Source organism: Pinus tabuliformis, chromosome 5_2 (genome assembly GCF_031772625.1).
Source record: "Pinus tabuliformis cultivar Carrire ecotype Pingquan chromosome 5_2, CPIR1, whole genome shotgun sequence".
Classification (NCBI taxonomy): Eukaryota; Viridiplantae; Streptophyta; class Pinopsida; order Pinales; family Pinaceae; genus Pinus; species Pinus tabuliformis.
This window is the reverse complement of record NC_142306.1, coordinates 69,828,654-69,851,607: the sequence shown is the minus strand read 5'-3', so window position 1 is coordinate 69,851,607 and position 22,954 is coordinate 69,828,654. Positions and strand designations below refer to the sequence as shown.

At 37.5% G+C, this 22,954-nt stretch overlaps 1 long non-coding RNA gene across 1 annotated transcript; it reads left to right on the top strand.

Moving 5' to 3' along the window:
* Positions 1-212: 212 nt before the first annotated feature.
* On the top strand, positions 213-1,505 carry LOC149157590 (uncharacterized). Its single transcript, XR_016261996.1, has 2 exons — positions 213-706; positions 1,083-1,505. It is a non-coding gene; the product is annotated as an uncharacterized LOC149157590 (long non-coding RNA).
* Positions 1,506-22,954: the final 21,449 nt, after the last annotated feature.

Below are 22,954 nucleotides of genomic sequence, written 5' to 3'. Positions count from 1 at the left end.
AAACAAACAAAAAACAGAATACCTCCTTCTCAAATTTAGGTAGCTAGCTCAGATAGGAAATCTAACATCATAACACCTCTCCTCAAATTCCCTAATATTTCCTACACTATTTTTTTTCTCTTATCCACTCTAGTGACTAACCCTGCTATTAAGCAATGGTTTGAGGGAAATAGCCCCCAACTTACCTTACCCACCATCTTATTACCTAGAGGTAGGGAAACTATACTCCCTTGGCATGACTATATTGGTGCATCACACTCTTTATAACCTACCTCACTTCCCTAAGTTTTTCATCATACATAGAATGTGATTTACCCATGATTACACCATGGTGTTCTACCTTAACACGGTCGATAATGCACTGCGCTTTCTTCCTTGGATTTTGGGTTGCCCTCTCACACACCTACATGGCTACTGGTATCACATGTAGGTCACGTGACCATGGCATCATCAGGCTTAACAATGGTCTATGGACAGTGGATGAGGGTGGGTTTCGTCCGCCGAATAATCTGGATACCACATTCGATGGAACAGCTGGTGGAAATCTAACATTTGATTGTCTAGGGTTAAGATCATACGGACCAGCTTCATCCCCGCATATGGAGGTAACTGTTTTCCTTTCTCTGGTGGCTCGTTCGTCATTCTTTCTCCTCCTTCAAGGCGCAGAGCTCTGCCGACAAGGTTTTTGCCTACATAAATCTTCCAGGTACAGAATGCAACCCTACCAGAATTTAAGCTTCTCTCATAGTGATTAATTGTTCCAGGACTGAATATCGTTATGGTTTCCACACAGTTTCTAAGTTTCTTTGAATTTTTGCGTTTTACTAGTCTACAATTTGGTTTGGTAAGAGGTGAGCTTCTATAGATCTATTACATGTTTATTATGATGCAACCTTGTAACCAGATTGATTGTTGACATATCATCTTGTTTTAACAAGCCTTGGCTCATATTTCTCTTCCTCGCGAGTTCTCCCTTCAGATATGACTCGACCCATGAATCCTCTGGTTGTTACCCTTGCTTGGTGTTATAGATTGTTTGACAAGTTTTTTTCAACTAACAGGTTTATGCGTTTTTTTTGTAGGTACTCCCTATACCCTCTCTTGAATATGCATGGCATTGGTTTCAACCAAGATGCGACTCCTAACGCACATGTACTCCTCTGCCAGGTTCTTTTGTTTCAATCTATTATGGGACGAAGTGGTAATCTTAAGGCAAACTTTCAATTTCCTCCCTTGATGGCCCCCATCCCAACCCTAGGTGGCACCTCGAGTACGTGGCTAGGTTATTAGTTCTATGATTCCAGTGGACAACTCTCCCGAGATTTATCCTACTTTCTCAAAGTTCTACTCAATTCTGAAGCAAATAAATCCTTCTGAGCCTTTGACTCTGTGTTTTCTTTATTTTGGTTATCATAGAAACTACATGTATTCAGTTTGTGAGCTTATATTTATACAGTTTATGAAATTTGTATAATTTGCATTAATATAGTCTCCAACTTGGTGTATGAACACAGTTTTCATTGTTGTGACTATTCATTTTCCTAAATTTCTAAATATTCTTATGGTTATAAAATCGCAAAATTACATGGATAATGTTTTGTCTTTTCCCTAAAATTGGGTATTTTGTGCAATTATAATCAATTTCCATCTGTGTTTGCACCGTGAATTATTTAGAAATTACTAGTTGAATATTAAAACTATTATGTTTGTTATGGAAATATTTGGAATGACAGTTATTCTTTATTTGGGTCTGTATGCTACTGGTTACTTAGTTTCTACCTTGAGTTATAGGTCGAGGTCCATCCAGGACCACTTCCTGGCCCACGAGGATACAACCAATCCAAAGATAGTGGACTGCTCTACTCTGGGTTTATCCCAAAGCAGGCTAACCCTATCTTTGTTTAAATTTCATTGTATTATTTTTAATCTAAGTTGCTTCAATTTAATTTCCCAACTACAGATTTATATGGTTTTCTTTTCTGTTGTTTTCGAATACAAAGAGATTTCATAATGATACAGTGTTTATAATTTAATAGCGTTTGTGCTACTACCCCAACGATACGTCTGTTGATTTTGGTATTTTTAAGTCAATTGTTGAAGGTTCTTAATTAAGCGTTCCTTGAATGCGAAAATAGGCTTAGATTCCAATTTTGTCTCTTCTTAAGAAATTGTGTCTGTTAATCTTGGTATAGTAGCAGCAGGCGTACGAACTGCTCTATCTGTTTCGTTTCATTTTAAATTTCATGGTTTTAATGTATCACTTGTTTCTCGATTTCCTAGATCACTTTTGACAGTGCTAGACTTGTTTAAATATATAAATATATGTATACTGTTATAAATGGTTCTGACTTTGTAAATTCTTGAACGACCTCTAGTGTAAGTATTCGAATGTATTTCCCACCTGCCACACTTAGCGTACTGTGGCATATTCTACTATATGCTCCAGTATATATATATATATATATATATATATATATATATATATATATATATATATAGTGCATTACACCCCAAATGGCACCCAGATGGAAACCCTACTCCTATAAGCTTTCCATAACCCCTATCTGATAAAATTGCATGTCTAATTTGACAGAGGCAAGTGTAACTATCAGGTTGTGCACAAAATGTTTACCTAAGAGATTCAATCTATGTCATCACATTTATAATCAGGATATTTAATGTTTTTTCTATAATTACATCAGCACATGTATTCTCCACTTATTATAACATTCCCAACCTGTATCTTCCTACGAACAATATAACAGTCCTTAATTAACTCTGATTATACCATGATAACATACATAGATTCATTAACTATTCTAGCTACGTAATTGCCAGTAAAAGAACACAAAATACATTAACAATGGTAGATCTAATTTGAAAATTGATATCATGCTCACTATGAAATATGTACTGGAACAAGACATTGACCACGCAACCTTGAACTGTCCACTAGTTCCCCCCAAGCCAAGATTGTTGTTGCCAGAGAGCCAACAACCCTATTTATTCCCTCTATGGGTAGTTTATACCCTTCTTCATGATATTGTTTCCATTTCAACAGCGTCCTACTTTTATGGGCTTTATTTCTCACTTGCCTAGGCTTTTGCCTTTAAAGCCTGCCTTATTCTCCTGCGATGCTTTAAGTGCAACCAACTTAGCATCTTTCTTCAGCTAAGCACTTCTATGGGTTTTTTTATCTCCCACCCCTTAGCCTTATCTAGAAATTTCTAGAATCATTATCATGAAGATTTTATCCAAATCTCATTTATCAATGGGATTCTTTTTTCCAGATTTGGCAAGCAATCTCATTCTCGAGTGTCTTCTCCAAGTACTTAAAATTATTTTTATTGATAAAAAAATACTTATTTACAACAATTTATCCAATGTACCTTCATGGGTTTACTTCCATTATTACCAACACAAATAATTAAAGCAACATTGCATATTAGGGAGATATTACAGAGACTGTTTTATATGTTCACCTAAAGTAGTCCAAGTTCCACTTCCCAAATTATAAGAAATATTAAAGCAAGGATTACACATTATCGTCCAGATCTATGTCTTGGAAAGACATCTTGCAAGAGCATGGATGCAATGTTTTTCGTGCTTGTGCATCCTTTTCAATAAGTTGAACAAAAGAGGAGCAACTTGGTCAAGGTCGTTAAGTTCACTTGTTTCAAACCAACAGTGCGTAAATGAATTTTGGCGAAATATTTCGCATTTTAAATTGGGAATTTGTGCAACCATCTATGAATTGATAGAATATCATTTGATTTAACATCAAATTAAAACATAAAGCTTCACAATAATGAATGATGAAGGTCATGAGCAAAAGACGACCAAGTTTGTCTAAAATAAAATCGCATCTGGGATCAGTTAAGTTTATATCGATTATAGATTTTGGATATGAAATGGGTTGGAGTAAATTTTGGTGAAATGCAGTGAGCCCATTTGAAATCCATTGAATTCACCTTTGCTAGCATTCTTCCAGCATGTACCAAGCTGGCATCTCTACGACTAGAACTGTAGATGCATTGGGAAATCATAAGTAGTGGATTTCAGTCTGATTTAGTAGACACATATGAAAAATGTGGGCATATAGAGATTGTGCGTAAAGTGTTTGATAGAATATTCAAACCAAATGTACTCTACTTAATGAAATGCCTCAACATAATCTAGTGTCATGGAATGTGATTATTCCTGGAATTGTAGAGTGGTAATGGTGAAGAAACTCTCCAGTCTTTTAGACAAATGCAATTGGCAAATGTGAGGGCTGATTTGAAAACCATTTCTAGTATTTTCCCAGTGTGCACTAGCTACAATGCTCTACATCAAGGTATGGAGATTCATGAGAATGTAATTAAGTTTGGCTATCAGTGTGAGGTCATTGTGGTTAGACATGTATACCAAATGTGGGAGGATTAACAGTTCCTTTGAATTGTTTAACTAAATGCATCAACCAGACGTTGAGATTTTTAAATAAATGCATCAACCAGACATTGTATCATGGATGACATTGATTGTAGGGTATGCTCAGAATGGGTAGGGAGCGAAGGCCCTGAGGCACTTTCACAGTATGCAATTGAGGAAATTTCATGATATGAAATTAGCAAGGGTTAGGCTAGATTCAAAAATTGTTTTCAGTATTCTCTCTGTATGTGCCAACTTAGCAGTTTTAGAACAGGGCTTGGGGATACATGAACAATTAATTAGAGATGGATTTCAATCTGATATAGTTGTGATAAATGCCTTGATAAACATGTGTGCAAAACGTGGGAGCATGTATAAGGCATGTGAATTATTTGAAAAAATGCATAAGAGGAATGTTGTCTCGTGGACAACAATGACTGCAGGATATGCTTTTCTTGGCTGTGGAAATGAAGCCCTCAAACTCTTTGAACAAATGAAACTCTCTAGGACGAGACCAGCCCATGTTATGTTGCTTTGTATTTTGTCTGCATGGTTACATGCAGGACTAGTGGATGAGGGCTGTCAGTACTTCAACTGTATGAGAGTACATTACAATATCACACCTGCAGTGGAGCACTATAGCTGTGTGGTTGACCTTGGTCGTGCTGGCTATATAGACAAAGCACAAGACTTTATCAAGAAAATGCCAATAAAAGCTGATGCTTCTATATGGATTTGTTTCTTGGTGCCTGTAGAACACATAAAAATCTAGAGCTAGGAGAGTATATGGCAGAACACATTTTCGAGTTGGACCCTACAAATCCTGCACCTTATGTGCTTCTATTAAACATCTACGCTACAGCTGGCAGGTGGAGGGCACATTGAAAAGGTACGGAAAATGATGAATGCTAAAGGTATAAAAGAAACACATGGATGTAGCTACATGGCAATTGAACTAGACTATTAAGGTGCTTGCTATAATGATTGTTTGAGTTATTGAAAACCCTCCAGTCTGACTACTATGATGCCACTGTATCCATCTCCAAAATTTGCTACAGGAGGAATTGCTGAGGTATGCCAACTGACCATTGCATCAAGGATGGGTAGTGTCACTCGAGTGGTTAGCAGCGACATTCAATGAAGCAAGCTATAAAAGGCATGGGCATGTTGAGCTTTCATTGTTTGCAGGGGACTAGTGTCTAGGGTCTATTTCAGCTTCCAATATAGCAGAGCAATTGAAGATCTATTAAAATTAATAGTTACTTATAGGGATAGGTTATTTTATTTAAATCATTTAAAATTGTAGCTCTCAAATTCTAATCTCATAAAACAACATTTTTATCAATAAGCACATCCATACAACATTCACTAGGATAGTGTGTTTATATTTTCATATAGATATAATAAAACTTTTTCTTTACTCACATTTAAACCAAATAGAGAACATACATAACTCTCTTTCCTTGATAACTTCAAACCAAGTTTCTCTATAGAAGTTGCCTATGGACTTTGATGCTTTGAAATCCAACAATGCCCCAAGGTCGATGAAAATTTTGAGATCTCATATGAACTCGAAAATTCATAGAAAGGGAAAGAAGTTGATAGAAGCCTGGAAGAAAAGAGTTGGCACCAAACAATTGTTGCAATAGAGGCACCAAAAAAGTGTTACTCATGTTACACCTAAAACTTTATAACTTTATGCAATCTATTAAATTATACAAAATGGAGGCAACCAACAAGGAAGACAAAACATTTTAAAGATACTTATTTTTCCAATTAGATGAAATTATATATAACTCAGAAAGAAAAACAAAGAAAAAGAATCACGTAGAAGTTCTCTCGTTTCTCCATTTTCAAGCAATTTTAAAAATTTAGAATAAGGATGAAATAGATTAAAAAATAAAGAAGCTTTTACAACAAAGGAGAAGCGTTCCAAATGGGCAATTTTTTACTTTTTTTCTTTATTTGATGTCAATGACTTTTCCTACAACAACTTGGGAGAACTCTGCAACAAAAAGTATTGAAATGAGAGTTATTTTTTCTATCACACATGCAAGGTTGATTCCTAGAGAGTGACTAACCCATAAGTTACTCATGGGTTAGTGTTTGATCTATGAGTACCCCTGGGTCTGAATTGTTGTGGGTGAGTTTAACTTTCCCATAGACAGTGAAACTAAGGAGAAAGTTAACTCAGCTTAGCAGTTGGGCCAAATTGAGTTTAATTTGGGAGTATTGGAAGAATGGGTTGACTTTTTTATTTGTTGTCCTCACTAATGAAGTCATCCTCCTTCCAGAAGTCTTGAATATCAATTGAAATGCGCTGGTATGACAATTGAGTGCTACATAGGTTGTTGCAAGCCTGAAATGGTTAAGCATGTTTTTTTGCATTGTAAAGTTGCCAAATTGTTATGTGCTTGGATTTGTTACTGAGTATAATGTTGTCTTTGTCTCTATACATTGGAAAAGTGTTGTGTTTGGAGATAAATGGATGATTTGACAGACAAGTCAGACTATTTTGTATCTAATCCATCCAATCAACTTTTATGTCTTATGTAAATGATGTTATTGGGACACTTTCCTTGGGCTACACTCTTTGCTTAGTCTAGGTGAGGTTGTATTTAGATCAGATTTAGTTATTCAACTTTCTGTAAATGATGTTGTTGGGCCACATTTCTTGAGCTACACCCTTCGTTCAGTCTTGGTAAAGTTGTATTTAGATCAAATTTGGATATCCAACTCTCTGCCGAGGTTGCCATTTAAAGAAAATTTTCAGAAATGCAGGAATTAAGGTGTACAAAGGAAAAAAAAACTTACGATTCCAAATAAAGATTAGAGATTTGCATGTGCTACAATATTCTATTAAAAAGTATACACAACAAAGTACAGAAGGAATGGTGTAAACCCTATCATGCTTCTCCATTGAAGTAACATAGAGAGTTAAAACAATTAAAAATTTTCAAGTTTCAAGAGAAGCCTTCATTTTCGTTGAACAAACATATCACATCAGATTAAAAACAAAGCAATAAATGTAGAATAGAGAAGTAGTAGTGAACCTAGAAATAAATGCAAAACAAAGAAGTAGCAGTGAACCTTCTATGAAATGCAAGCAAAAAAAATGACTAATAACAACAATTCTAACACATCGAAGTTTTAGCAATCCTTCGTGCATCAGTGTTTTAGATCAATTTCCAACGCTATCAAGCTAATAATAGGAAATGAAAACCAAACTAAAGGAGTTTTATTTCTCATTTTAGATTTAGGATGACAATAAACCATGCCATGTAAATGCATGTACAAGGTTGAAGCAACGTCCTACTTGAGAGAGGTCTACAAACACATTAATGAAGTTTGGTTTACAATCAAGTTCATATTTCAAGAGAAACAGATGTTTTCCTAAATTGTTTAAAAATATAAATGCTTATTACATTAAAGAAACTTACCAGAGCAAGATGAAGATAATTTGACCGAATGGCATATAGCGTCATAATCAACTTCCAACATTTTGTAATAATCCTAAAGAAGCAAGCAAACCTTTGCATTGGCCAAGCTATCCAGTGGTGTTAGAGCCGAATGTATGAACTGCAGCAGACTTTGTTACCATGACACTTATTGCACACAATATTCTTTTGTTGTTCCATGGCCAAGCTATCCAAAGGTGTTAGAGCTAAATGTATAAACTTACTCATGTGGTGATGAGAAACTCGTGTAATGCATCTGAAATCTTATATCTAGCAGAGTGTGTGGCCAAGTAATTGTCACAATTAACAAGTAATTAAAGAAAATATATTAATTTAATTAAACATGAATTACAATGTAAAGGATTGCCCACATTATGACCACGTATCTATCAGTTATGAGCACCCACATGCGTATTATATATCACTATTTGACACGGTGATACCTATTGACTGTTCATGTGAGAAATTTATGAAATAGATTTGGAAGAGCATACGCAGAGGTTGTTCGAACGATTGCTAGAACATTTATGAGAAGAGAAATAAGTGGCTCTATTGGTTCTCCGCCCCGGTGCTTGATTCAAGTTTTCCTCCTCGACTGGGCATCGGCTGTTGCTAAAAACTTTGAGATCCCTCAAGTAATTTTCTCTCAGTTACAGGAAGTTGTGTTCATGTCACCTTTTGGTGTGGCCGTGTCCGCTTCATTCGGTTGGCAAAGTTTGGGCATATCATTTTTTCTGAGTGTCCTGGTGCAAGGGACGAGCATTTAGCATCAGCGCCAAACACCTGGAAGACTGGAGCATTGTGTTATTACAGTATTTACAGTTTGTTCAAATATTGCAGGCTCTCTAAATTGCTGCTCCTGCTAGACATTGAGGGGGTTAATTTCAGTCTTTCGAGACAAAATGTAAAAGATACAAGATCTTTTTTGCCAAAACAAATCAAGGAGAAACAAAAAGAGGAGCTCAACTGCGAAAGAAAATCATTGGTTTTCCCACAGATGGTTTTAGAATTTGTGAATGTTGTTGTTGTTGAAGCTGAGGCTGAGGATGTGAATGTGTTTGTTTTATTTGTGACTGAAGCTGACGAATCTGTAATGGTGGTTGTTGTTGCTTCCATTCAAATATTGTCTGCTTTGTATGTTTCTGCCCCTACTGCACATTGTGTAAGTGAATTTCACTCTTCCTAGACAAAATGTAAAAAATACAAGATCTTCTTTGGAAAACAAATTTGTATTGAAGAGAAACAAAAACAACAAAGATTTCACTGCATTATTCTATCTCATCCTTCTACTTGACATTAATTTGTGTGGAAGTATTTAAGAGAATTATAGTTTTCAATTTAATCTGATCACTACTAGAAAATAACCAGGCATGCATTAAAAAATGATAAAATTAATTTGCTATTAAGCCTACCAAAGGGGGAAAAGCACATCCATGCGTAAACACAGGTATATATGAAAATCATATCAATTTGGTTTTCTTTTTTTGCTCTCCATTAGCATTAGAATAATATTTTATTGTGCTCATTGTCAATTTCCTTTGTCACAGTTGCAGCTATGTTCAGAGTTGCTATGGGATGAGGAGTCGGTGTGAGTTGTTGTTGTTGTGTCAATGGGTTATGGAGTCGATGTGGGTTTCATCCTCACCCATAACAAAACCAGGAGCCATGTGGAGTCGGTGTGGGTTGCATCCTCGCCCAGAACAAAGCTAGGATTTTCTTCTTTATTAACAGGGTCATTCCGTGACATTTCTATCTGATTGGATGGATTGAATCGATTGCTTTGATATTTTGCACCTTGATGTTGCTATAACATTATCTGATTGGATGGATTGAATCGATTGCTTTGATATTTTGCACCTTGATGTTGCTATAGCATTTGGCGAGAGGCTAGAGATAGGGAGAGGAAATATATAGATCAATACATCTCAATAGGGCAAGGTGGAGGGAATGATGAAAGTGAGCAAACACACCACAATATGTGTTGCACGGAATGAACCCAGATGGGATAGATGTGCGAGATGCAGTGAAAGGATTTAGAGATCGATGCTTATATATGTTGAACAAAGCCATGAGCCAAGGGCCATGGAGTTGGTGTGGACTACATGTGGGCTGCAACAACAAAGCCAGGAGCCAAGGCTCGTGGAATCGATGTGGGTCGTCGAGGAGCCAAGGGCCATGGAGTCAGTGTGGTTTCGATAATGGGTCATGGAATCAGTCTGGGCTGCATCCTCACCAGGGGCCAAGCCAATACCTCGTGCCTCCTGGAAGAGGAGAAAAAGAGGGGAAGTTCCTAAAAACGACCTTTGCATGGCTATATAGGTGGTAAGTGGTTGAAACTTGTCAAATGAAGTATAAGTTTTCTTATGAAATGAAGACATTTAATGTATTTGCATGGCTATATAAGTGGTAAGTGGTTGAAACTTTTCAAATAAAGTATAAATTTCCTTATGAAATGAAGACAAATGAAAACATTTAAGGTAATTGAACTAATGCTAGCATTAATGTCAGTGAAACAATTGGAAATACGGCAGAGATATATGAGGTTTATATGGTTACATATCAAATATATAAAGCCTCTTCCTTTCCGGAGAGGCCGTCAAATAAGATGGGCTTTGGTAAAAAAATTGGATAAAACATGAAATGTCAACCAAAAAAATAATAGACACCAAGAAAACTTCAATAAAAGCAAAAAAGATTCATTGCTTTCTGTGCGGACGTACACTCTCTGCAGGCAGGGGCAGAGCAAAAATTATTAGTGATTTTATAAGAAAACAAATCACATAGATATGCAAACACCAAAGATAAAACAAAATACTCGACTATGATGATGTATCATCTTACTTTTGACCTGGAAAGAGTTGACCACGCGTATATGGAAAGGGACATATGAAGTAAACTAGATTTTATATTTATTTTCCTATTACTGCGTACAATTTATATCAAAAACATTGCAGTTTTGTTGTATAATAAAAACTTAAAAATTTGTATAGTTTGAATAGCTATAACTCGGAGCTCATGGTTAAAACGGAGGTCTATTAACTTTTATTTAGAGAGGGAATTTGCAAGTGAACTATTTAATCATAAAAATAATATTTCACAAAATATAATAAGATATTTCAATCGAAAATATTTTTTTATTTTTTAGGTTGATTTGGATTATAAAGTTTTTGTTTTTTATAATTGTAAATATAGTATCAATGTTATAATCACACTAGGGATTCTAGCAAGGTTTTTCTTTTAATATTGAGATATAAGTATTTAATAGATGTTTTAGGTAAACTATAAATGGTAGAGTTCACATAAATTTAAATTGAGTCAAGAAGGAGAGAGCACATAATTTTGAGGTTGGAGTTTCTTATTATGTATTTAATTAGTATTTTTAAAGGTTTTATAATTGAGGTTATTTCTAATTACTTGTATCTAAAAATGGTTATGGAGATATAATATCTAATTTCTCATTTTTTTAGACAAATATGTGGTTCTTTTTTCTAATGCGCCTTCATTCCTGATTTGTTGATCTCCATTATCTATCCCTAGAATCCCCGAGTCCTTCCATCTTGGCCATTGCAAAACCGAGTGGGTTATTGATGGTAGGAAGCAACCTGGAAGGCAACATACACACAACGTCGTGCAGAAATAAAATTGGTTGTAGGCGTTGCAAAATATTTTCGTAACGCCCTTTTAAAAAACCTATAGGTGTTGCGAAATATTTTCATAGCACTTCCAAAAACTCTGTTTTCGGCTTGTGAGAGGAAAAATGACTATCTCTCTCTCTCTGCAGCTCGACTCTTCACAGTCTCAATGCATCTTCTACGCTTAGGGATATTCTCCCTCGTCTCCCTTACCAAGAGTTATGCTCACGCTCCCAACAAAAAATTGTGTGGCAGCGTTCAGACCATAGGCTTTGTTTCAATGCCCAACTTACTTAGATTCCCACACTTTCCTACTCAAAGAACGATCTCCTCCTACCTCACTTCGTCGAGCATTCCCTCATCGAATTAATGGGTCATCCTCCATTAAAAAAAAAAAAAAACGTGTCGCTGCCTACAAAACAAAGACGTTGCAAAATATGGTTTGGGGTCACATTAACAAGTACGCATACCCACCACAACTCAGAAATCGAACATCCACAAGTACATAACGCTACAGGCCTTGGGTCACACGAATCCTAGAATGAAATCAAATGTACATACAATTTGGTAACATAGAGTTATGGAATGAATGCGTTGTGCACTTCTTTTATGTGTTTCACGTGTACACACTCGGAGCCAGGAGAAGAAGCTTCCCTCCTCCCCAATCGATACTCCTTTTATGCACAATTTTTACAACCGATTCGCTTCCCTTTCTCTCTAATTAAGGGAAGTAAAAAAACACAACAAAAAATGACTCTTCATTCCTAGAATATTCAACTTATTCGAACTTTGTATTTACATTAAATATTTAAATTTTCTTTAAAGGTAACAAAATTTATTTTCAAGCTCAACATGTGGCCAATCCACCACATTGTCAATCCCCCTCCATTTCTTCATCACAAACTTGGTCTAATGCTCCTGCAGAAGACTCCCCAAGAAGGAAAAATCATAAGCTCCTGCTCATAAGATCCTCTACAAAGCAACCTTCCTTCTATAGAGTTGCAACACTCATCTAGAATCCTCCATTGGACAGTCCTTCCACTTCACCAAAAACTCCATATACTCTTTTCCCCTGGTGTGTTTTGCAAATATGGTGTCCAAGACTCTCTCAACCTTTGGACCCTTTGCCATAGGCATCTGCCTCATTCAATTATGTTCACTAACTTCTTCACTGCTACCATTTGTTGCAGTGGCACCTTCATCACAAGCTTGATAGGGATACAAATCAACGACATTGAAGATAGGTGAGATACCTAGGACCATAGGTAACTCTAGTTCATAGGCATTTGCAGAAACTTTTCTTAGTATTATACAAGGTCCTATTTTCTTCATTTTTATCTTGTTAAACTCTCCTCTTAGGAATCTCTCTTTTCTCAAGTGTGTTAAGACCATGTCCCCTACCTCAAAGTTTACCTCTCTTCTTCTTAATTTTTCTCTTTGTTTGTATTTGTGGATTCTATCTTGTAGCTTCTATTTTATTTCCTCATGTCAGTCAATCATTGTTGATACAAAACCCTCCCCATCAATGCTCCACTGCTCAAGTTTGCCCAAATCTCTCAGCTCACAAACTCCTCTACAATGCATTCCATACAAGATCTGAAACAAACTCTTCCAGGTGCTCCTATTTGGTGAATCATTGTATGCAAACTCAGCTTGAGCTAATACATGATCCCACTGCTTGGGATGCTCTCCCACAAGGCTCCTCAATCTATTTCTAAGACTCTTATTCACAACTTCAGTTTGCCCATCAAATTGTGGGTGATAGATTGAGCTAAAGTTCAATTTTGTTCCAAGCTTCTTCCATAAAGTACTCCAAAAATTTCTTTTGAACCTGGTGTCCCTGTCAGAGATTATACTCTTCGGCAAGCCATGCAATCAGACAATCTGATTTAAAAACAAATGAGCCTCATGTGTAACATCACTAGTCTTGCAACATGGGATAAAGTGAGCTATCTTTGTAAATCTGTCCACAACTACAAGTATAGAATCCTTACATTGTTGCGTCCTTGGTAAACCCAAAACAAAGTCCATACTCACCAAGTCCCATGGTCTGCTAGGAATGGGAAAAGGAGTATACAGTCTAGCATTCTAACTCCTTCCTTTCGCATGTTGACATACTCTGCATTTTCCTACATATTTCTGCACATCAGCTCTCATATTTGGCCAAAAGTAGAAGTGTTCTAGCTGCCCAAGTGCCTTGTCCACACTAAAATTCCCTACTAATCCTCCATTTTGCTTCTCTTGCATCAGATTCTCTCTCATTGAACAATGGGTGATACATAATCTATTGTTCTTGAACAACAAACCATCTTGCAGCATAAACTTAGTCTATGGGTTGCGATCTCTGCTCACGGGTTTCTTTCATGCTTCAAAGGCCTCTCGAAAATCAACATAATCCTCATACAAGTCCTTCAAATAATCAAAGCCCAAAATCTGCACATGGCACTCCTGTATGATAAAGCTCCTCCTACTCAAAGCATCAGCTACCTTGTTCTCTTATCCACTCACATGTTTCAGAACAAAGGTGAAACTTTGTAGGAATTCCACCCACTTGGCATGCTTATGGTTCAACTTGTGTTGTTACATTATATATTGTAATGCATAATTGTCAGAGAACAAAACAAACTCCTTGGGCATCAAATAGTGCCTCTAATGCTTCAATGCTTGAACCACCGCATAGAATTCTTTGTCATAAGAGGAGTATTTCTGCATTCAATCATTTAACTTCTCGCTTAAATATGCAACAAGTCTACCTTCTTGAATCATTATTGCTCCAATGGTTGTACCACTAGCATCACATCTGACTTGGAAAAGATGATTGAAGTCAGGTAGCTTCAACACCAGTTTCTCAATTATCTTTTTTCTTTAAGACTAGAATCTTTTCTCTACTGTTGTTGTCCAATAAAATGGTTGTCTATCCTTCTTGATTGTCTCAACAATGGGTGTAAAAATACCATTAACATTCTTGGTTTACTTCTAATAGATGCTACTTAACCCATGAAAACTCCTAACTTCGATAATGTTCTTAGGTGAAGGCCAACTCACAATTGCCTCTATTTTCTCCAGATCCATTTTAAGTGCATCCTTTGACATTACAAAGCCTAACGATACCAATTCGGACCTCATGAAAGTACACTTCTTCAGGTTAATCTACAGTTTCTCTTACTGCAACTTCTCTAGAGAATACCTTACATGCCTAAGGGTTCTTCCTTTGTTCAGCTGAAAATCAAAATATCATCCAAATAAACAATAACAAACTTACCAGCAAACTCCTTGAAGACCTCGTTCATCAACTACATGATGGTACTGGGTGCATTTGTCAATCCAAATGGAATGACCAACCATTCATATAGTTCGTTATTGGTCTTGAAAGTTGTATTCCTCTCGTCCCCTTCTCTGATATGGATCTGATGGTAACCACTCTTCAAATCAACCTTTGAAAAGTAAGTTGCCCCACTCAAACAGTCCATCATGTCATCTATCTGTGGCAATGGAAATCACAGTACCTGATTGTAATCTTGTTAATTTCTCTAGAATTTGTGCACATCCTCCATTCTCCATCTTTCTTTGGGCTGAGCACCGCAAGAATAGCACATGGACTCAAGCTCTCCCTTATCAATCCTTTGTCTAGAATCCCTTGAACCTTCTTCCTTATCTCCTTATTCTCCTTGGGTATCATTCAGTAAGTAGCTTTGTTCAGAAGGCTTGCACCTAGTATCAGGTCTATGTAATAGTTGATACTTCTCTTAGGTGGCAACTCACTTGGAAAGTCATCTACCAGATATCACAAAAATCATGCAACATCTCTTGAATCTCAACAAGTAAATATGTAATTTCAGTGTGCAGAAGTATTTCCTTTAGCTTGCAAACCATCGCATAGTTGACCTATTCTTCCTCTATTTGTTGCATAAATTCATTTCCTTCCAACAACAATGATATTGAGTTACTTGTCCCAGTTGTACTTTCTTCCTTCAATGGCATGAGGGTATGCTTGATACCATCCTTTTCAAACTTATAGGTGTTTATCTCTCCATCATGCACCACTTTCCTATAAAATTTCAAGGGTCATCCCAAAAGAAGGTGGCAGACATCCATTGGCATGATGTCACAAACTACCTTATCCTGATATCGGCCCATCTGGAACTCCACTTTGCTCTACTCACTTACCAACAATTGGTGACCTTTTTGTAACCATGACACTTTATATGGTGTCAGGTGCGTTAGCCTTTTCAATCCAAGTTTTTCCACCATTTATGTGGAAACTAGATTGCCAATGCTCCCACTGTCAATCACCACCTTGCATCATTTTCCTCTGGCCTTGCAAACAGTCCTAAATAAGGATTTTATTTGTGCTAGTTCAACAGTCTCCTTGGCTAGTTTCAACAAGACCTTATTCATTATTAAAACTTCTCCCATCTCTGTTGCATTTTCTACAACAGGTGCCTATGCTTATATTGCTTCCATCTGAGCTACATATGCATCTCGTTGTCCTCTATTTTCATTCTCAGGACATTCAAAATATATTTGACCCAACTTCCCACATTTATTGCATCGGTAGATAGTCTCTTTGCCTCTTCCTCTTTGGTAAATTATTCCTCCTCTGGAGTCACCTTCTTTCTCTTGTTGTCATTGTTGTTTGTAGAAATTATGATGTAGATTTGCAATTGCTCATGAAATTTTAATCAAAATCACAAGACAAAAACGTACTCTACTGCTCTAGGGACATTAATTCACAATTCAGAACAAAAATTTCAGACATGCAATAATAATCACACACATGCAACAAGTATTTTCCTTTGGGGAAAGCAATCTACTAAAAACCCCATTGTCTTCTCACATTAATTAGAAGAATATATATGTATTACAATTGCTTTGCTCAATCTGAGCATAACCTGCAAGTGCATATCCTATCTCTCTGCTCACTCAAAGGCTCTGACCCGGACTTAGTCAATTTATGCCTTTGCTTGAGTTCCTGTTTCCTTGTGTTTTTCCTTGAGGAATTAGGCCCCTATTATTTAGGAAATTCCTCAAATTGAATTTTGTAATTCCTTAGGTTAATCATCTGACTGCATGCAACACCTGTACACTCAAGACTAGTCTACAACTGATGGTACACTGCCTTGAAATCTCCACCAAGCCTGGGGAACTAAAATTCTCTACATGCACTATCTATTTTGGGTTGATTGATCAGTTAATCGAATGATCACTGAGTTTGAATGAATTCCCACTGCACAACTTGACCCTCCACTAATTCCTCCAACAGTTGGAACTAGTTTAACTGAAAAAAACCTTAGATAACTAACCTTGATTGCTACAAATTAGCAATCACACATGCTTAACTGAAATCTAACTCCTCCAACTCGGATTTGTTGAGTAAATTGGGTGACACAAACCATGTCACACGAGTTAACATCATCCAAGTTGTCTGCTGATGTGGAAATTTGAATTTTCCCAATTTAATCATGATGAGGTATCGTAGAACATGCTTAGTTTCCCTCCAAAATAATTTGGTCGAATAAACCATGGCTTGGCTCATTTGGTTAACTACATACCACATATCTGCTCGTGTATTCACAAGGTACATCAGTGAACTCACTAACTACCAGTATATAGTAGCATCCATTTGCTCACTTGAAGTGGCATCCTCCTTCCTCTAGTTGGTCGCTAGAGGTGTCTCCATGGGTTTGAAACTCTCCATGCGGAATCTTTGTAGTATCTCATTTGCATACTTTCCTTCAGACACAAATAGTTCCCCATCGTCTTGCCATACTTCCATTTCAAGGAAGTAGTGCATGAGACCCATGTCCTTCATTTCAAATTCTCTTGCAAGGTCCTCCTTACAAGATTTGATCAGTTGTTTATCACCAGTTAAAATCAAGTCATAAGACAATAATCAACAATTTACCTTCTACCAAGATATGATAGAGGTTTTCATCTGCCTCACTTTTGGTGAAGCCCAAACCAGTGAGATAGCTATTGATCCTGGTGTACCAAGCACGAGGTGCTTGCTTGAGACTGTACAACGCTCGCTTGATTCTACACACATGAGACTCTCGATCAAAAGTCTCAAAGCCTTCTAGTTTCTCAATGTACACCTCCTCCTCAATAACTCCATTGAGGAATGTTGTTTTTACATCCATCTGGTGGATATTCCACCCCATCTATGCAACCAGAGCAAGAATTGATCTAATGGATGAGTACCTTGCTACAAGAGAAAAGGTCTCCTCATAGTCAATCCCTTCAACTTGAGAGTACCCCTTGGCTACAAATCTAGCCTTGTACTTCTCTATGCTTCCATATGCTGCTTTCTTTACCTTGAATATCCATCGCAAACCCACAACTGATTTATCTGCTGGTCTTGGGACCACTTCCCAAACATTGTTCTTTACAATGGATTCATATTCCTCCACCATTGCATCAACCCATACAGGTTTCTCTACTGCTTCATCGAAAGAGGATGGCTCAGCCTCTACAAGCTTAGTCATTAGAGAAATGTAGCCAATGTATCGATTTGGTGACCATCTTTGCATGCACAAATTTGAAGGAGCACCCACATTCTCCCTTGCATCCTGCACAAGTCTCTCAACTTCCCTGGTTCTTTTCCTACCTTCTCTAGATGGTTATGCTTGAGTGGTTGTCTCCACTCTCTGCTCCTCAATTTTTGGTTGCTCCACAACTTCTTGAGGTTCCTCCTTTGGAACTAAAAGCTCCTCTTCTGGTGGGATCTGAAGCTCCCTCTCAAAAGAGCACCGCATCGCTTTCTCCTCATCAAATTTTACATCCCTTCACACAATTGTCATTCTGAGGGATGGAAAGTACACACGGTAGTTGTGGGGAGTTTTCGTGTAACCCACAAATACCCCCAATTATGTTGTCAACTCTAGCTTCTTCATTGATTCTTTGGATACTTGACAGTAAATAGAGGCTCCAAAAATCCTGAAGTGCGACACATCTGACTTTCTCCCAGATAAATCCTCCTCCAGTGTAATCATACCCAAAATTCAATGAGGACTATCGTTCTGCAAATAGATTGTTGTGTTGCATGCCTCGGCCCACAAGTGCATAGGTATGCCTTGGTCATTCAACATCACCCTTGTTGCTCCCATAATGCTACGGTTCTTTCCCTCTGGCCCCCCATTCTGTTGTGGGTTGTAGGGTGCTGTCAACTCTCATCGAATGCCTTTTTTTGCACAATTTTTTTTTAAATTCAATCGACAAGTACTCACCTCCATTATCACTCCTGAGAACCTTCACCTTATTTTCAGTTTATTTCTCAACCAGTGCCTTAAATACTATGAACTTGGAGAATGTCTCATCTTTCTTCCGTAGGAAGAAGATCCAACACTTCCATGAGAATTCATTAATAAATATGACAAAATATTTGTGTCTAGCAATGGAGGTTGTCAAGGAAGGTCCATAGACATTAGAGTGGATCCTTTCAAGGACTCCATGTGAGTTGTTGTCCCGCTCATGCAATGTGGATTTTATGTACTTCCCTAAAGTACATCCTGTTGCTCAACTGCTCCTTTAGGGAGGCCTATGGTTATTTGTTGCATGATCTTCTGGGTGACATGATGCAAATGGCCAATTATTCTATGCCAAATTTCACTGACATCGTGGCTCTGCACCTTCTCCTCCTTTGTGATTAATGCAGAAAAATCCTCTACATCTAGCTTATACAAGTTCTTCACTCGAATCTCGATATGCTTCACCTATCCCATGGCTATGTGTCTCAGAAATTCCTTTCCTTTCCTGAAGATCACATCATAACCCCGGTCTTCCGGAACTGTGAAAGTGATGAGATTTTTCTTTAGGCTCGGAACGAACATGACATCCTTGAAGCTGAGTGGGGAGCCCAACTCCCTCTAAAAGGTGATTGTACCAACATTGATCGTGTTATACCTTTTTTTGTCCCCCATCTCGATGTGCAACTGTAAACCTTTTTCCTCTAGGTACCTGAAAATGTCTCTATTCCCTTGGAACGATGCACTTGATTCCAAGTACAACACACTTCCCATCATTGTGTTGGCTATGCATGCAATGAGGGTAAAGTCAAGCTCGAACTGTGAAGCCGAAGCTTCACTTGCTCCTCCTCCTGAGGTCTTCTTGCTTTCCTTTTTGTTTAGAAATTTCATGGCATAGTGCTTGAATTCATGACAATTGAACCATTTAATTTTTGAAAAATATTTATTCTTTCCCCCTTGACTGGATTCTGGTTTGGATTGAGATTTCTTCCCTTTTCCCTTCTTTTCCTTTCTATCCAATGCAAATTTTTCTACATCCTTTCCCTTGGATGAAGTCTCGTCTCTGGTATTCTTCCTTATTTCCTCATGTACCAAATCAGACCATAAGTGCTCCCAATTCAGTAGTTTCTCCCTCCCATTCACTGAATATTGATAGTTATGCTAGCTCTTGGGAAGGACCATAAGGGCTGGGCTTATCAAGTCTTCTTCATGAACATTAACGTTGACCCCACCACTTTCATCATGACACTGTGTGAACCTTCTCAGATACTATGGAATTGTTTCATTCTTCTGCATCTTGATACTTCAAAGTTTATCCTTGAGCACCAGCTTCCTATGGTCATTATTATTCTCAAACAATTTTGTCAGTGCTTTCCACATTGCGAACGAAATTTATTTTCCGTGGATATTTGAGACAATGTGATCCCATACTCCCTCCAAGATTATTCTCCTCTCCTTAGCTACATCTTTCTTCCACTGAGAAAGGTTATGCGCATAAGATTCTTGTAGTTTTGCAACATCTGGCTTGATGTATTCTAGCAATCCATTGTTATTCAATACTGCCTCCATGTGATCCTTCCATGCAACAAAATTAGAGGTGCCTTCCAAGGCATACTCTCGTCTTAGCCCATCGAAAGCCATCTTCTCAGCTCTGAAGAAATCCTGCAAAATTGACCTCCAAAATTGAACCTCCTGAGAAACAACTCTAAATTTATGCTCTAATGTGAATCCAACTCTGATACCATATAGAAATTACATTGTAGATTTGCAATTGCTCATGAATTTTTAATCAAAATCACAAGACACAAACCTACTCTACTGCTTTGCAGATATTAATTCACAATTTAGAACAAAAATTTCAAACATGCAATAAGAAATCACACACATTCAACAAGTATTTTCCTTTGGGGAAAGCAATCTGTTAAAAACCCCAATGCCTTCTTGCATTAATAAGAAGAATAGAGATGTATTACAATTGCTTTTCTCAATCTGAACACAACTTGCAAGTGCATAACCTATCTCTCTGCTCACTAAAAGGAACTGACCCGGACTTAGTCAATTTTTGGCTCTACTTGAGCTCTTATTTCCTTGCATTGTTCCTTAAGGAATTAGGCCCCTATTATTTAGGAAATTCCTCTAATTGAATTGCACAATTCCTTAGGTTGATCATCTGACTGCATGCAACACTTATACCCTCAAAACTAGTCTACAACTGATGTTACACTAACTTGGAATCTCCACCAAGCCTGGGGAACTCAAATTCTCTGCGTGAACTAGCTATTTTGGACTAATTGATCTGTTAATTGGATGATCATTGAGTTTGACTGAAGTCCCACTACACAACTTGACCCTCCACTAGTTCCTCCAACAGTTGGAACTAGTTTAACTGAAAACAAACTTAGACAACTAACCTTGATTGCTACAAATTAGCAATCACACATGCTTAACTAAACTCTAACTCCTTCAACTCGAATTTACTGAGTAAATTGGGTGACACAAGCCATGTCACACAAGTTAACATCATCTGAGTTGTCTGTTGATGTGGAAATTCGAATTTTCTTAATTAATCAAGGAAAAATCAAATTAAGAATTTCTTGTTGCATTTCTCAACACTGTATTGGGTTACTTGCATCATTATTTTGAGTTGGAACCTTCCATATTCCATCTTTCTGTCCTTTTCCTCTAGCAAAACATGGCCTTTGCTTGAATTTCGCTTCCTCATTATCTTCTCTTCTACCTTCAAAGAAAACTGGTATGCTTCTTCCATCGTCCTGGGAGAAAGCATGTTGATTTCATCTTGAATCTCCAGCTTCAAACCATTGATATACCTTGTTGTTTTATTCGAGGCATCCTCTACATAACCTACCCTCAAATTCACCATGTAAAACTCCTTAGTATACTCTCTAGCTGTCATCAAACTTTGTTTGAGGTTATGCACCTCTTTGTAGAGGGATAGTTGATAGTCTTTTGGCATAAAGTTCCCCTTCATATTTGTTATCATCATGTCCCAAATTTTAATCAATGGCTTCCCCTTTTCCTCCATTCAGCCTGCACACTATCCCACCACAATACATCATGGCCTTTCAAGCTAGTTACAACAAATTTTACCTGCTTATCTTCTTCAATCTCCTCGTCTTTGAAATACTTGTCTAGTTCACTAATCCAATCCATTAAATTCTTGACTACTAGGCTACCATCATAGGTGGACAACTCGGATTTTGGTCTTGAACTCAAGCTTAACTCTAACCTCAACAGTTTAACTTCTAGAGCTTCATCCACATGTGTTTCTATTTCTATTGTAGCGTCTTCCTCTGATCCACTATCATCTCCAGCCTCAAGGTCTCACTGCCTACTGGTCTCCATGGCCTCTAAACTAGATTGCAACCTTTGTATCTCTTCTTGGAGTTCTGCATTAGCTACGGGTCTCCCTCCACAACCTCATGCTCTTCTTGCTAGCATTGACATCTCCCTTTGTCGTAGAAAACACCACCAATGTCAAACGCAACTTCACCACAAACGTAGCTCTACTTCAAACCTGTTCTAATACCAAAAATTGATGGTAAGAAGCAGCTCGAAAGGAAACCTGGACACAACACAGTGCATAAATAAAATTGGTTGTAAGCGCTGCGAAATATTTTTGTAGCGCCCTTCTAAAAACCTATAACCGTTGTGAAATATTTTCGTAGCGCTTCTAGAAACTCTATTTTCGGCTTGTAGGAGGAAAAACAACTAGCTCTCTCTCTCTCTGTTTTCAACTCGACTCTTCACAATCTCAACGCATCTTCCACACTTAGGAATGATCTCACTCATCTCCCTTACCAATAGTTATGCTCATGCTCCCAATAAAGAAGGCGTGGCAACGTTCAGACCAGAGGCTTTGTTTCAGCACCCAACTTACTCATATTCCCACGCTTTCCTACTCAAAGAACAATCTCCTCCTGCCTCTCTTCGTCCAGCATTCCCTCATCGAATTAATGGGTCGTCCTCCATTAGAAAAAAAGTATGTCATTGCCTACAAAACAAAGACGTTGCAAAATATGGTTTGGGGTCACATTAACAAGTATGCATACCAATCACACCTCAATAATCAAACATCCACAAGCACATAACGCTTCAGGCCTTGGGTCACATGAATCCTAGAATGAAATCAAATGTACATACAATTCAAATTGAGAGATGATAACACTCAATTATGGAATGAATGTGTGCA